Source organism: Suricata suricatta, chromosome 3 (genome assembly GCF_006229205.1).
Source record: "Suricata suricatta isolate VVHF042 chromosome 3, meerkat_22Aug2017_6uvM2_HiC, whole genome shotgun sequence".
NCBI classification, from domain to species: Eukaryota; Metazoa; Chordata; class Mammalia; order Carnivora; family Herpestidae; genus Suricata; species Suricata suricatta.
In genome coordinates, this window is record NC_043702.1 from 39,552,480 (window position 1) to 39,565,195 (window position 12,716).

Genomic DNA, 12,716 nt, shown 5'->3' on the forward strand with positions numbered 1-12,716 from the left:
TGGTCCTCACTGGACCTGGGATCTGCCCGTGCCTTGATTTGGGCTTTTTAACCTTCAGAACTGTGAGATATAGTGTTGCTGGGTAGCTACTCAGTCTGTGTTATTTTTGTTACAATAGCCTGAACTAAGACATCAAGTAAATATAAAAAAAAACCTTGGATATTTATATAAATATTGTTTCAAATTAATATCATGACAATCTATGGCCAAAATCTTCACTAGAGATTACAGATCTCTGTGCTGATGAAATGAACAATTCTACTTAGAGAATGTAACAGTCATTAACTGGAATAGAGCCAGAAATATAGCCTTCAAGTATAATTAAAAATGACAGAATCAATGGAATGCACTGTTAAATCCACGAAAATAATCTATGTTGTACAGTATCTCCATACGAAATCTATAGACCAAGGAACAAAAAAAAATTGGTTAGAGAAAATATGAATAACAGGCTTTTCTTATAGGACTGTGGTCTATAGTGTATTATAAAATTATATATATAAATATTTGCTACCTTTCCTTGTAAGAGATGAATTCTTATACACCGATTGATATCAGTCTTGCCCATGTGACTTGCTTTGTTCAAAGAATCCTAAGTCCACATCCCATAGGCAATATCCAACCATATAATTTGAGAGCCTTTGCATGGTTCCAACACTGCTATCTTCTCTCCATCACGGTAGTGCTGTTTCTGTAGCCCAGTTACTAGAATGAAGAAGACTGAACAGAAAAGCATTTGATTTATATAACAGGAAGATATAGTTAGGCTTTTCTTGTAAACAACTAAGGTTTTTTACTTATATGTTTCTGCCGCACACTACATCACAGGCTGACACAGAAGTAGATATACAGAACTATTCTAGCATGGCAGGAATATATATTAATTTTAAGCACAGAAAAAAAAGTTTCCTAAGATCACAGTATCATAGACCATTTTATCAAGCCACAGTTCCATGACTCTAAAATTACATAATAAAATATACTTTAATAAATTTGAAAACTAAATATCCTATGTCAAATAACTCACATTAATTAATGAATCACAATGGAAATTACACCCTATTTGAACTAAACAACAATGAAACTATTATATTTTAAAAGTTATGTGATATGACCAAAGAAGGCTTATTAAGTTTTAAAAAGATACAATAGGACTCACTAAGTAAAATGTAAGAAAGAAAAGAAATATTATTTTATATTACAGGCCAATGTAATTTTCTCCTGCTTGTGAATCAGGAATATTCCAGTTACTCTTTTTTTTTAATTCAATATCTCAGGGTCCTTTGCTTCCAATAGCCAGTTGGGGAGAGTGTTGGGGATGTGCAGTGAGAAGGGAAGGCTCACACAGGTACAAGGAGAGGGAAGAGAAAAGACGAAGAGGAAGAGAAAGGAAACGCTGTTCTCTTAGCAGCTTCAAGCTGGACACTGCATATTATTTATGCCTATCTTTCGTTTACAAGAATTAATCCTCTGCCTCCATCTAATGCTTGGGCTCTCAGAACTGCTGTGGAGTGCATAGATCTTCAAAGTCCTCTACGTCTCCCCTGTAGGAGTGTACGTAAGCAAATGGCAGTCTCTGTGGTTCTTTTATGTGGGAGGTAAAAATGAAGAAGCCAAGGATATTACGCTATTGGGAATAAAGGAAGCAAAGAGGCCTGCAGTCTTTTTGCAAGTGGAATGAGTTGGGGGTGTTAGTTGGGGGTGTTAATGCATTAAAAGACTTAACAGACCACAGATAAATCAGGGGATTGTTGTAGGAGGTTGGATGTTTGGATTTGTAACTTCAGCAGTAGAATAGATCCGAAGTTTGTTTTAGTCAGGAATCATTGTTTGGATTAGGACGATAGAAACAAAGTATCAAACCTAGATTTTTGTAATATATCCTAGCTGGAAGCAAATATTGAATGAGTAATGAAATTGAAATTCAACATTACAGTATGGTCTATATTATTGCTTTTCTGGCTTGTTTCAAAGAAAACCAAAGGCCTGATAATGTGTAAATGGATTGAGTTGACCACGATGATCTTGGGAGAATTTTGGCATTATAGTTTCCTGGATTTCTGGAACCTTCAAGTCCTTTCCAGGTGCATATTTGGTTAAACACTGTCTAGTCATGTCTGTTTTGAACAGGATGCCTTGTCTACTCTTGGGATCCACATTTTCTTTATATCTAAATTCAAACTATTTGGCTGAAAGAACTCTGGTGTCTGTATTGAGAAACATACCAAAGCACTTTTGTCTAACATTGTCACTAGAGGGGAAAATTATTTTATATTACAAAATAAATAAATAAATAAATAAATAAATAAATAAACAGACAAATAAATAAAACACACTTCTGAACCACTAAGGCTCATCTAATGAAATAAAGAGCTTTACTGAAACAAGAAAAAAAAAATCCCAGTCTCCATTGCCAAGGAGATTACATATTAGAACTAGATCTAAAGGAAAAACTTTTTAAACAATTGCATTTTCACATGATTAAAAAAGTGTGGCTTAATTTTTGTTTTATTTTTTAACAAATGCTTCCTTCTACACATAATTCCTTCAAATATTTGAAGGAAATAGATACATTCTTAATATTTGTAATGTAATTTCTTAATGTTTTGCTCCATTGTCACATTCAGTATATATTCAGTATATATATATATTTAACTTTTTATAAACTCTAGTAATCTACCTTTTGGTAAGAAAATGTATTGAATGTTAAGTGCATTAATCAAACTGGTCAGAAAATCTAGTCATAGGAATTATTTGAATGCCCTTAGAATATGAAGGGGGGCACCCTATAGTAGGTGAGAGATACAATTTTAACTGTAATAGATAGAAAGCTGACATTATTTTCACATTTCATGGTATTTTATTTTATTTATGTTAAAATGAGAGAAGAGAGAAGAGGTGAGATGTTAAAACTGGGGAGGGAGGGGAAGGTAACCATGGGTACAGTTCTGAGGCATTAGAGATAATAGAGGCTGAGAAAATGAAACATGAGTTTATAGCTTTTGAAACAAGATTATGAAAGATTATTGTAAAGGATTCCAAGTATTTAAGACTTGAAAGGAAAAGTCTTAATTTTAGAGCATAGTACACAAAAAGTATCAGAGTGGTGAAATTCCTTCATCCTGTATATAATCTCATTTGGTTCTGATAATGGAGTCCAGTGTGTCTGTGGCTAAGAGCACAGCGGCTAGAGGTAGGCGTCCCTCAGTATAGACTTTGGTTCTGACATTTAAGAAGTGCGTGCATGTCCAAAGGCTATGACTTAATCAACTTAATTCTCTCTGCCTCGATATCTTCATCCATAAAATGGGGATGACAATAATATATATATCAAAAGGAGTTTTAATACTAAACACACTTTTCTTTAAAGTTTATTTATTTGAGGGAGACAGAGAGATAAAGAGAAGGAACTTGAGCAGGGGAGTAGCAGAGAGAGAGAGAGAGAGAGAATCCCAAGCAGGCTCCAGTGCTGTGAGTGCCCAGCCAGAGGCAGGACTCGTGACTGAGACCATGACCTGAGCTGAGACCAAAAGTCCCAAGCTCAACTGGCTGAGCCACCCAGACACCTGTCAACACACTTTTAAATGTCATATTGTGTAATTATTAGCTATTAATATACTATCCTGTGCAATATAGTAGCATTACCCTCAATTTATAAATAAGGACACTCCACAGTGAATTAATTTTTATTTTATTTTTATTTTTTAATGCTTATTTTTGTTAGAGAGTGTGTGTATGAGCAGGGAGGAACAGGAGAGGGAGACATAGAATTGGAAGGAGGCTCCAGGCTCTGAGCTGTCAGCACAGAACCTGATGCAGGGCTCACACTCACAAATCAGGAGATCATGACCTGAGCCAAAGTCAGAAGCTCAACCAATTGAGTCTCCCAGGCATCCTGGGTTAGTCTTTAAAATGAAACCAAAACTAATATCTGCTTCAATAGAGAGCTACAAGAAGTCTGCTTCCTGTCATTTGTTTCTCATAGAAGTCTGTACTCTCAGCTTTAAGCACTCATTTTGCCCCTTTCAGTCTCAGGAACTAGGACTAGAACTTCAAAATTGCATATGTTTTCAACCTGTCTCTTTCCATTAGCCTCTTAGTTGTGATTTTCTAATCAATTAACTTTGTATGTTCTTCACAGAGGCTAACCTTCCCCTGCCCTGGTTCCTCAGACCAGAATGGCTTCTCACCAGCTCTTCTGATATTTTCCTTCTTACTTAGCAGTGCTCAGTTCATGCTGAACCCTCTATTCAAAATAGTCTCCACCTGTCTCTTTGGTATAAAGCCCTTGCTCTTCAGCACCATCCCAGAGCCCCTCCATACCAGCATCGCTTGAGTCTTACTTGAAGGAAAAGCAAAGCAGGACCTGTGTCCTAGTCCCTAAGCCAACTCTTGAATATTGTCAGATCACAAATTCTAGAGAAAAACTGGTCCCAACATTTAAACTGTTTCAAAGCTGCCATTTGTCTCTCTACTATTCATCAATTTTTCTATAATATTTAACTGAAATGTAATGAGATTTCATATATATATATATAAATAATCTGTCTTATTTTTCATAAAATGATATATAAAAATCTTAGTTTTGTAAAAGATGAATTTCTAATGCTCATAAGTGCAAAGCAAATAGAAAATTCTGTTGTAAATGACAACTGAATTCTGTTGTATAAAAGAGTAAGAATTATAATCATTGATAAAGTATAAGAAATATTTCACCGAAGCCCATAAAAATCCACATGGCAACTTGAAAATAAATTAAATTGCATTGTCCCAAATGAGACTGAAATTGTTTTTACACATCTCTACTCACTTAACTAAAACCATAATCCCCTTGAAAAAGGGTGCTTATCTTTTCCAGCACCCTCTTTTGTCAAGATTAATTAGAATGTCATACAGAATTGAGCAACTCTTTCTTGATCTCATTCAAAGCTATCATTAGGATCAATTTAGGGAAGAAACACATATCCATATTTCTGGATATATAAAAACAATAAAATAATATCCTAAGCTTACTAAAGAAAAGATACTGTGAGGACAAAATACTATAAGAATTATGTGATAGAGTCACATTATATATGTATTCAACTCGACTATATTTAATATTCCTGATCATACATGTAGGGACTTACAAAAAAAACAAAGTGGGATTTTTTTCAAAGATAGAAAGTAACAGATTAAATAGCCTGGACAATTCCTATTATCAATCCATTTACTGAACTTATACTCAACAGTAAGCTTGAAAAAATTAGATTTACTTGTTCCCTTAGGTTTAAAACCTCCTGGCCCAGAATCAGATAGATCTCTCCTAATGCTGAATGTGATTCTAGATATTTAAGGGAGTTTTTAAATTTAATATAGAGCCCCCCAATGTAAGTCAACTGCTTCAGCTGTTACCAAACAAAAGAGCTATTTCTTTCAAAGCTAGAGAAAAACTTTGGTGAGTTATAGCCACGCATATGAGAAAAAAAGAGTATGTAGGTTTTCAACATGGCAACTTTCTAAAGAACTTTGAAGGGTAATTTGAGTTTAAGTGATTTCTACCTTGGTTTTTAGACTAGGATTGCCAAATATTATTTTGCTTCTATCTGATTGTCAAGAGAAATTTTCTTTAGATCCTGATTCTTCCAATATAATTGGCTCTACAATATTTAGAAAGAAGAGCAATTCTATTTACTTTTGGCAACCATCATCATTATATTTCATTTTAATGAATATTTGCTAAACAAGTTTATGGGGTAGGTGCTGTAATTCTGCTCAGAACTCTAAGATGTTGAAAGAAAATTAAAGCACATTTCATTTCACTTTATTACCTTCATTTGTTTGTTTTACTTGAACCTATATTTCTGGTGAAATTTTTACAGTCGTGCTATATTACCTTCCTTTCTTTTATATTCCACTTTCCATAATATTTGACTTTGCTCATTGCCCAAACCTTTTTCCTTTTTCTTTCATGTGTTTGTATTTCACATTTTTGTATGTCCACATACTCTAAGAAAAAATTAAACAACATATTTCAAATGTATTTAGTTCAGTGTATCAATTCATAGGTCTACTAACACAATTCTCCTTAGCATGTGTATTTCTTAGAATAGAGTTCACCTTGGTTATTCGCCATTATCATTATTTCTGTGCTGAGCTATCAGCAGTTGACTTACATTGGGGGGCTCAATTTTTCTGAAATTGATTAGTGATATATTTATAGCCCTTATGATATTTTTGCATTACTACATAAATATATTCTCTAGCTTCCATGATGATTATAAAGGGGTGGTATTCTCTCAGACTCCCCAGAGTGTCAGGTAGATCAGTGGGTCATACAGATTTAAACTAACTAGATATGTACAACATTGCTAAAATTAGTGTCTCTTTACTGTTTGGTACAGTAGTTTTTATTTTTGCATATTCAGGAATATCAGTGATATCAATAGAATGGTAAAATCCTTTAGCACTTGACACTCACTATATTGTGTTGTCATATGTATAGAATATACATTTATGTCTATATGTATATATGAAAGCAGCACAGGATATCATTCAAATATTTGATCTGTGGCTTAAATCATTTAGTATATTCTTAGCTTTAGCATACCTTCTATTTTAGGAAAAATTCAAATAAGAAATATAGTTTTACATAATAAATAAGAAGGTATGGGGCACCAGCATGGCTCAGTTAGTTGAGCATCCAACTTTGGCCGGGTCATGATCTCACAGTTTGTGGGTTCGGGCTCCACATGGGGCTCTGTGCTGATAGTTCAGAGCCTGGAGCCTGTTTTGGATTTTGTGTCTCCCTCTCTCTCTGCCCGTCCCTTGCTCATATTCTCTCTCTCTCTCTCAAAAATAAATAGACATAAAAATATTAAAAATGAAACAATTAGAATCTGCCCCTCCTCTACTCACAAGTAGTCTCTTTCTCTCAAAATAGATAAATATTAAAAAATTAAAAAATAATAAGCAACCTTGCATTTTCAGCAAAGTATTAAATTGTGCCATCACAATTTAAATACATTTATTTACAGTAGTCATTATTCTAATGGTTAAAAAAACTAATAAAAGCAAATACACATTTATCTCCATCTGATATACTTTATCACTTATTATCTATAAAATAAAAAAGATACCTCATTATAAAATTAAACTCTTAATTTTAATACTTTTAAATGGATACAAATTTACCATATGATGAACAATTCATAAAAAGGACTTGACCTCAACATTTTAAAGCAAAATGGTATACATTTTTTCTTTACTTAAAACAATTAGAAGGGCTCCTGGGTGACTCAGTCAGTTAAGTGTCTGACTTGGTTCAGGTCATGATCTCAGAGTTTATGGATTCGAGCCTCACATTGGGCTCTGTGCTGACAGCTCAGAATGTGAAGCCTGCTTCAGATTCTGTGTCTCCCTCTCTCTCTGCCCCTCCCCTGCTCGTATTCTCTTTTTCTCTCTCTCTCAAAAATAAATAAACATAAAAAGATTAAAAAAGAAACAATTAGAATCTGTTATTACCAAACTCTTGAGATTCAGGTAAAGGCAAATATTTGACGAGCCTTTAATTATATTAATGTTTAAACTTCATTTATGAATAGGTGTTTTCATTTAAAATTGTCTTCTTCACAACTGTGTAACAATAATTCTGGCAAGAATTTAATTTAGAAATTTTATAAAATAAATGTTTTATTAAGATTCCATATGAAATATTTCCAGTAGCATCCTGGAGTTCCTTGTATTAACATATCAACATTGAACCACTTTTGAGTTGATTTCATTTCTTGAGAATGGCTAAGCTGCTTCACACAGATACAAAGAAAGCAGTTGGAAATCGGAAGACTTTGAAGCCCATCATTTTTCTAGTTTTGACTTCCAAGTATACAATCTAAATCCTGAGGCAGGCCTTACTGTGCTCCATCTGATAGCATGCAAGTCACTGCTTTAGTTATTTTTATTACAAGCCTCTATATCTATTAAAAAGCACTTCAAGTACAATAAACTTTTCTAGTTCTTTGTGGCAAAAACATATTTTTAAAATCTGATTAAGATAACAACTTCAGAATGTCATAATTATATGTAACTACTAATGGAAGAAAGCAAATGAATTTGGGAAAAATAAACTGGGAGAAAATTTTAGTTGTCATTATCTTAGGACTTTGATAGGTTTTTGTTATGTAGCTCTTCAAAAAAATTGACGCTAAGAATTTAATGCTTATATTAACAAAGTTTTTCATTCTAAAGGGTTTAATTACTCCGGGCAGTCAATTATGGCACCTCTGTAAATAATGCAGGACTGAAAGCTTCAGTAATAGGCTGTCCTTATGCCTTAGACATAGAATTATAGTAATGACATAACCTGGAGATGCTTTAAGGCTATTTTTGTCGATTCCAGTTGAAGATTGGCCCATTACTTCTGGCATGCATTTCAACATTCTACCATTGTCCTACAATTTTCTGGTGTTCATTTGTCACACTGACAGAAACCAGTTTAAAATTTAAATCCATATCCCTCCTGAATCCCGTAAAAGAGTTTGTAGGCCAAAGCTTGTGCAGTGACTGATGATGCTCTTGTCAGATGCCAGAAGATCTAGCAGAATCGCTCAACAAGTTTCTTAACAAGATAAACAATAAGGCAGATTACAGAAAAACAAATGACTTATCATAAGGTTGCTTCCATGGCATTCTTCATATTAGTCCCCTAAAGTCATTTCCACAAATAAACTATTTCAGAAGTAGGAAGTATTCCTACTTGTATATTGATATTTAATTCTCTCCCAGCTTATTCAGTTTATCGTTTGTAGAGAAAAAGCACACAATTGAAATATATGGTAAAAGATCCCTAAAAAATATACTTTAATTTAACCAAGCAATTTCTTTTCTCTCTCCAGGATATAGATTGATAGGATGATCGTGCACTAAGTCTACTATGAGTATCATTAGGTGTCATTATGATACAGTTCTCTTCGTTTGCAGATTTCCAACATTAAGACTATGTCCTTTAAAATGTTTTCCCTTTAAACAAGCATCTCTCAAAATCTGAGCACTGGAAGTTTATGGTTGCATGTTTTCATCTCAACAAGCCATACAAAATGGGTGTTATTCTCTTATCCTAAGAGAATTTTTTTTCCAACTGCATATTTTAAACTACCAACCCCCCCCCCCCGCAAAAGTAGATCATTAAGACAGAAGTATATGAATGATTTTTCCTGGACACATGGAGCTATTGTGTTCACCTCCTTCCTCTTATGGCAGAATATATGTGTGTCCTGGTTAAGTCACTTGTCACAGGCATTTTATCTTGTCTAAGTGGTGTGTAGTTGGAAAAATATGGAAATTTATTTATTTTCCTTGCTTAGCCACTGCATTGCCTTCTTTGAAAATTAAATTGGGGCGCCTGGGTGGCTCAGTCGGTTAAGCCTCCGACTTCGGCCCAGGTCAGATCTCACATTTGTGGGTTCGAGCCCCGCATCGGGCTCTGTGCTGACAGCTAGCTCAGAGCCTGGAGCCTGCTTCTGGTTCTGTGTTTCCTTCTCTCTCTCTCTGCCCATCCCCTGCTCATGCTCTGTCTCTCTTTGTATCAAAATAAATAAAACATTTAAAAAAATTAAATTTACTACATACCACTTATGTGTTCATCTTTGTTACAGTTGTTTATTCAACAAAATAGAGCAACTAGATAAGAAATTAAGGGCTGTGCTCCTGAGACTGCTCGCAGGTAAAGACACAAGATGAGACCCGCATCACCCCTCACTTTAGAGCTTCTAAGGGCAGGCTACTGTGTTGATGTTAGTAAAATGGCTTTAATTTTTGCAAAATGAATCAGATAATTAGATTAGCTGAATGTTTTGTATGTTTTTGTTTTCGAATTATACCCACTTTTTAGTTATATCATTTTAGATCATTCAAAAATTATTTAAAAGTTTTAGTGCTGATCATTCACATGTGATAGAATCAAACAGAGGTAAAAACTAGAAAGATGCTGTCATCATGTTATGTCCCATGTATTACAGAAAAAGAAACCTTGAGAATGCTTACTGAAAACATCTTTGGGAATAATACTTAAAAGGAACAACTGGTCATTAATGAATATTAGAAGCACATTTTCTATTTATTCATAAAATACATAAATATTGCACAGTAAAAGAGAAATCATTAGAAGTGGAATTATATTGATTCGCCTTCACTTGAATATACAACCAGCTCACAGAGGTAGGAAACACCCATAATTTAATATTCCTAAGGGAATGAAATGGAATGTGTGCAACTTAGTTTTTTGACACAAAGAAATATCCTCTGGAACCCAAACTCACCAGATATTACAAAAATTTCAGAGGACAAAAGGCTGTAAGGTTTTGCTACCACCTGTGACAGTTAATGTTCCTGAAAATAACAACACAGCTAGAAATGTGTGAAGACTTCATAAAAAGAGCATATCATGTTTGTCTATGAGATTAAGTTTCCACCAGAAAAAAAAATAGCTTCATTAAGTGAATAAGATCAGGGATAAACTAGCTGTTCTAATGAAAAGAACATAAATATAATTGTATTTACTATACCCACAATCAATACAGCCCAGGGTTCTGGTAGTGACACTCTGGACTGTTGAAGTTTTCTACTTGGCTATTCTAGCTAGCATTTCAAACATAAAATTTCTAAAAGCTCTCTCTCCCCGCCAAATCTAACATGCTCCTTTGTCTTTAATTATAATCAAATCAATTTTCATTGTCCCTACCACTTAAGTGTTGGTGATTTTGACTTCTCTTTATAACCATACTTCCAAATTCAGGCATCAGTACTTTCTTCAAATGTCTCCTGCTTTAAATACCTCCTTTACATTACTTTCATTGCTGCTCTTGTTCATGAATATATCATCTTATACCTGGATTACTGTAAGACTTTCTAGGGTATTTTCCCAGTCTCCTGTTTCTCCACATATATATTTCAAACCAACTGCTACCAAAATAATCATCATAGCACTATGGACACACTCCTGCTCAAAAATGTCGATGGTCTCCCTTAGTGGGAGAACATGTGCAGGCTGTGTAATGCACAAATATTGTTCTTTAGTAATAAAAGCCATGGGTTATAAATATTAACATTACGGAAAAATTATACTAGGTATCCAGGATGATAGGAGGAAAGAGAATGCTGTTAATTTAAGGACACTAGTTACGAATAAAGGAGTGATCTCTTGGAGTTTAGATCCCATAATTACTAAACATCTATGGAAGCATTCTGTGTTGGTGTTTGGAAACAACATTCCATGAATATTTTTATGCTTCCACCTGATCAGAGCTTTCAGAACAAAGAACATTGGTGCTTGGATTTAAGGAGGATTGCATGGCAAATATGCCTTTGAAGTTAGACATTGTGGACTGCTCCAAGGGAATGTAAAATAGCCTCTCTCCTGGATCCATCTGCTTAGTTTCTAAGTACAATAAATTCTGAATCATTTCTTTACATTTGAGACTAGAGAAAGAGATCTAGAGACCCTCTCTCTACTGCCCCCACCGTTCCCCAGGGAGAATATGTATGTATTCTAGAACAAAGGTCTTTTTCACTCTATCTGCAGAGGGAGAGTGGTCAGATATACCAGCTGCCCTATACAAACTCAAGATTACATAATTCCATCCGCTCTGGTGCAACCACTGCATGTAATGACATTCTGCCTTCACTGCATTGCCCTGTGGAGGATTGGGATATGGGGAATCAGAGCCGCTCACATTGCTCTGTGAATAAATAAAAAGTCTGTTTTCTGATCCAGAAATACAGCATTTCTGTTAATAGATATAGATAGATATTGGTATGAATGATAATATACAGATTATTGTAGAGATAGACATGCACATACTCTGTGTATATGCACATATATAAATACACACCATATATCTATACATATATGTTTAAATGCACATATACATGTATACATATGTACATGTGTGTATACATATATATATGCATATTCAGGATTAGGATTCTCCTGCTTTCTTAAAAGTAGAGCTTTCTTGGGGCACCTGGGTGGCTCAGTCAGTTGAGCATCCGGCTCTGGCTCAGGTCATGATCTCACGGTTCCTGGGTTTGGGCCACATATGAATGTAGGTCTTTCATAAAAGCATGTGTCCTGATGTGTAATCCCTAAGATCCTGTGTAGTTTCAGACCTACCTGTTAGTATCAATAATCTAGTCAGAGGAGCAGTCACTGTTAATAGGGTTGGACTAGTCTCTTAAATAGGATTTTTGAAGCAATGATCTATTTCATAAATAAAACAATGCAGCCTAAGTAAGGATTATGCAGCTTCAGTATTAATGATTTTAAGCTACTGAGAACAGCCTGAGGAAAGAAAACAAATGCAGGCTCTGAAATATAGTAAGAACACCATATTGCCAACTGGATGAAGCAGTTAGAGAAATAAATATGAACTTTTGACCCAGAACAATGGGAAATCCCCATTATCTGGCACCAATTAATGACCTCTGGCTATTGGAGTTGTTAATTTTGAAAAACATGAAATTTCAAATTGTGCTGAGGTAGATTGGGATTAAGGTTGAAGGTACTTTAAATGAAATTGAATTTGTCACAGTTATGTTCGTATACTCATACCTCCCAGAGCTGTTTTCTGGTCTCCGCGCTGCTTCTGAAAGTGGTGATTTATACCCCATTTATGGTGACTAAATGAGCGACGTGAAATAAGTATTAGAAGGAGGGAGGGCAGAGGACAGGAAAGGAACAC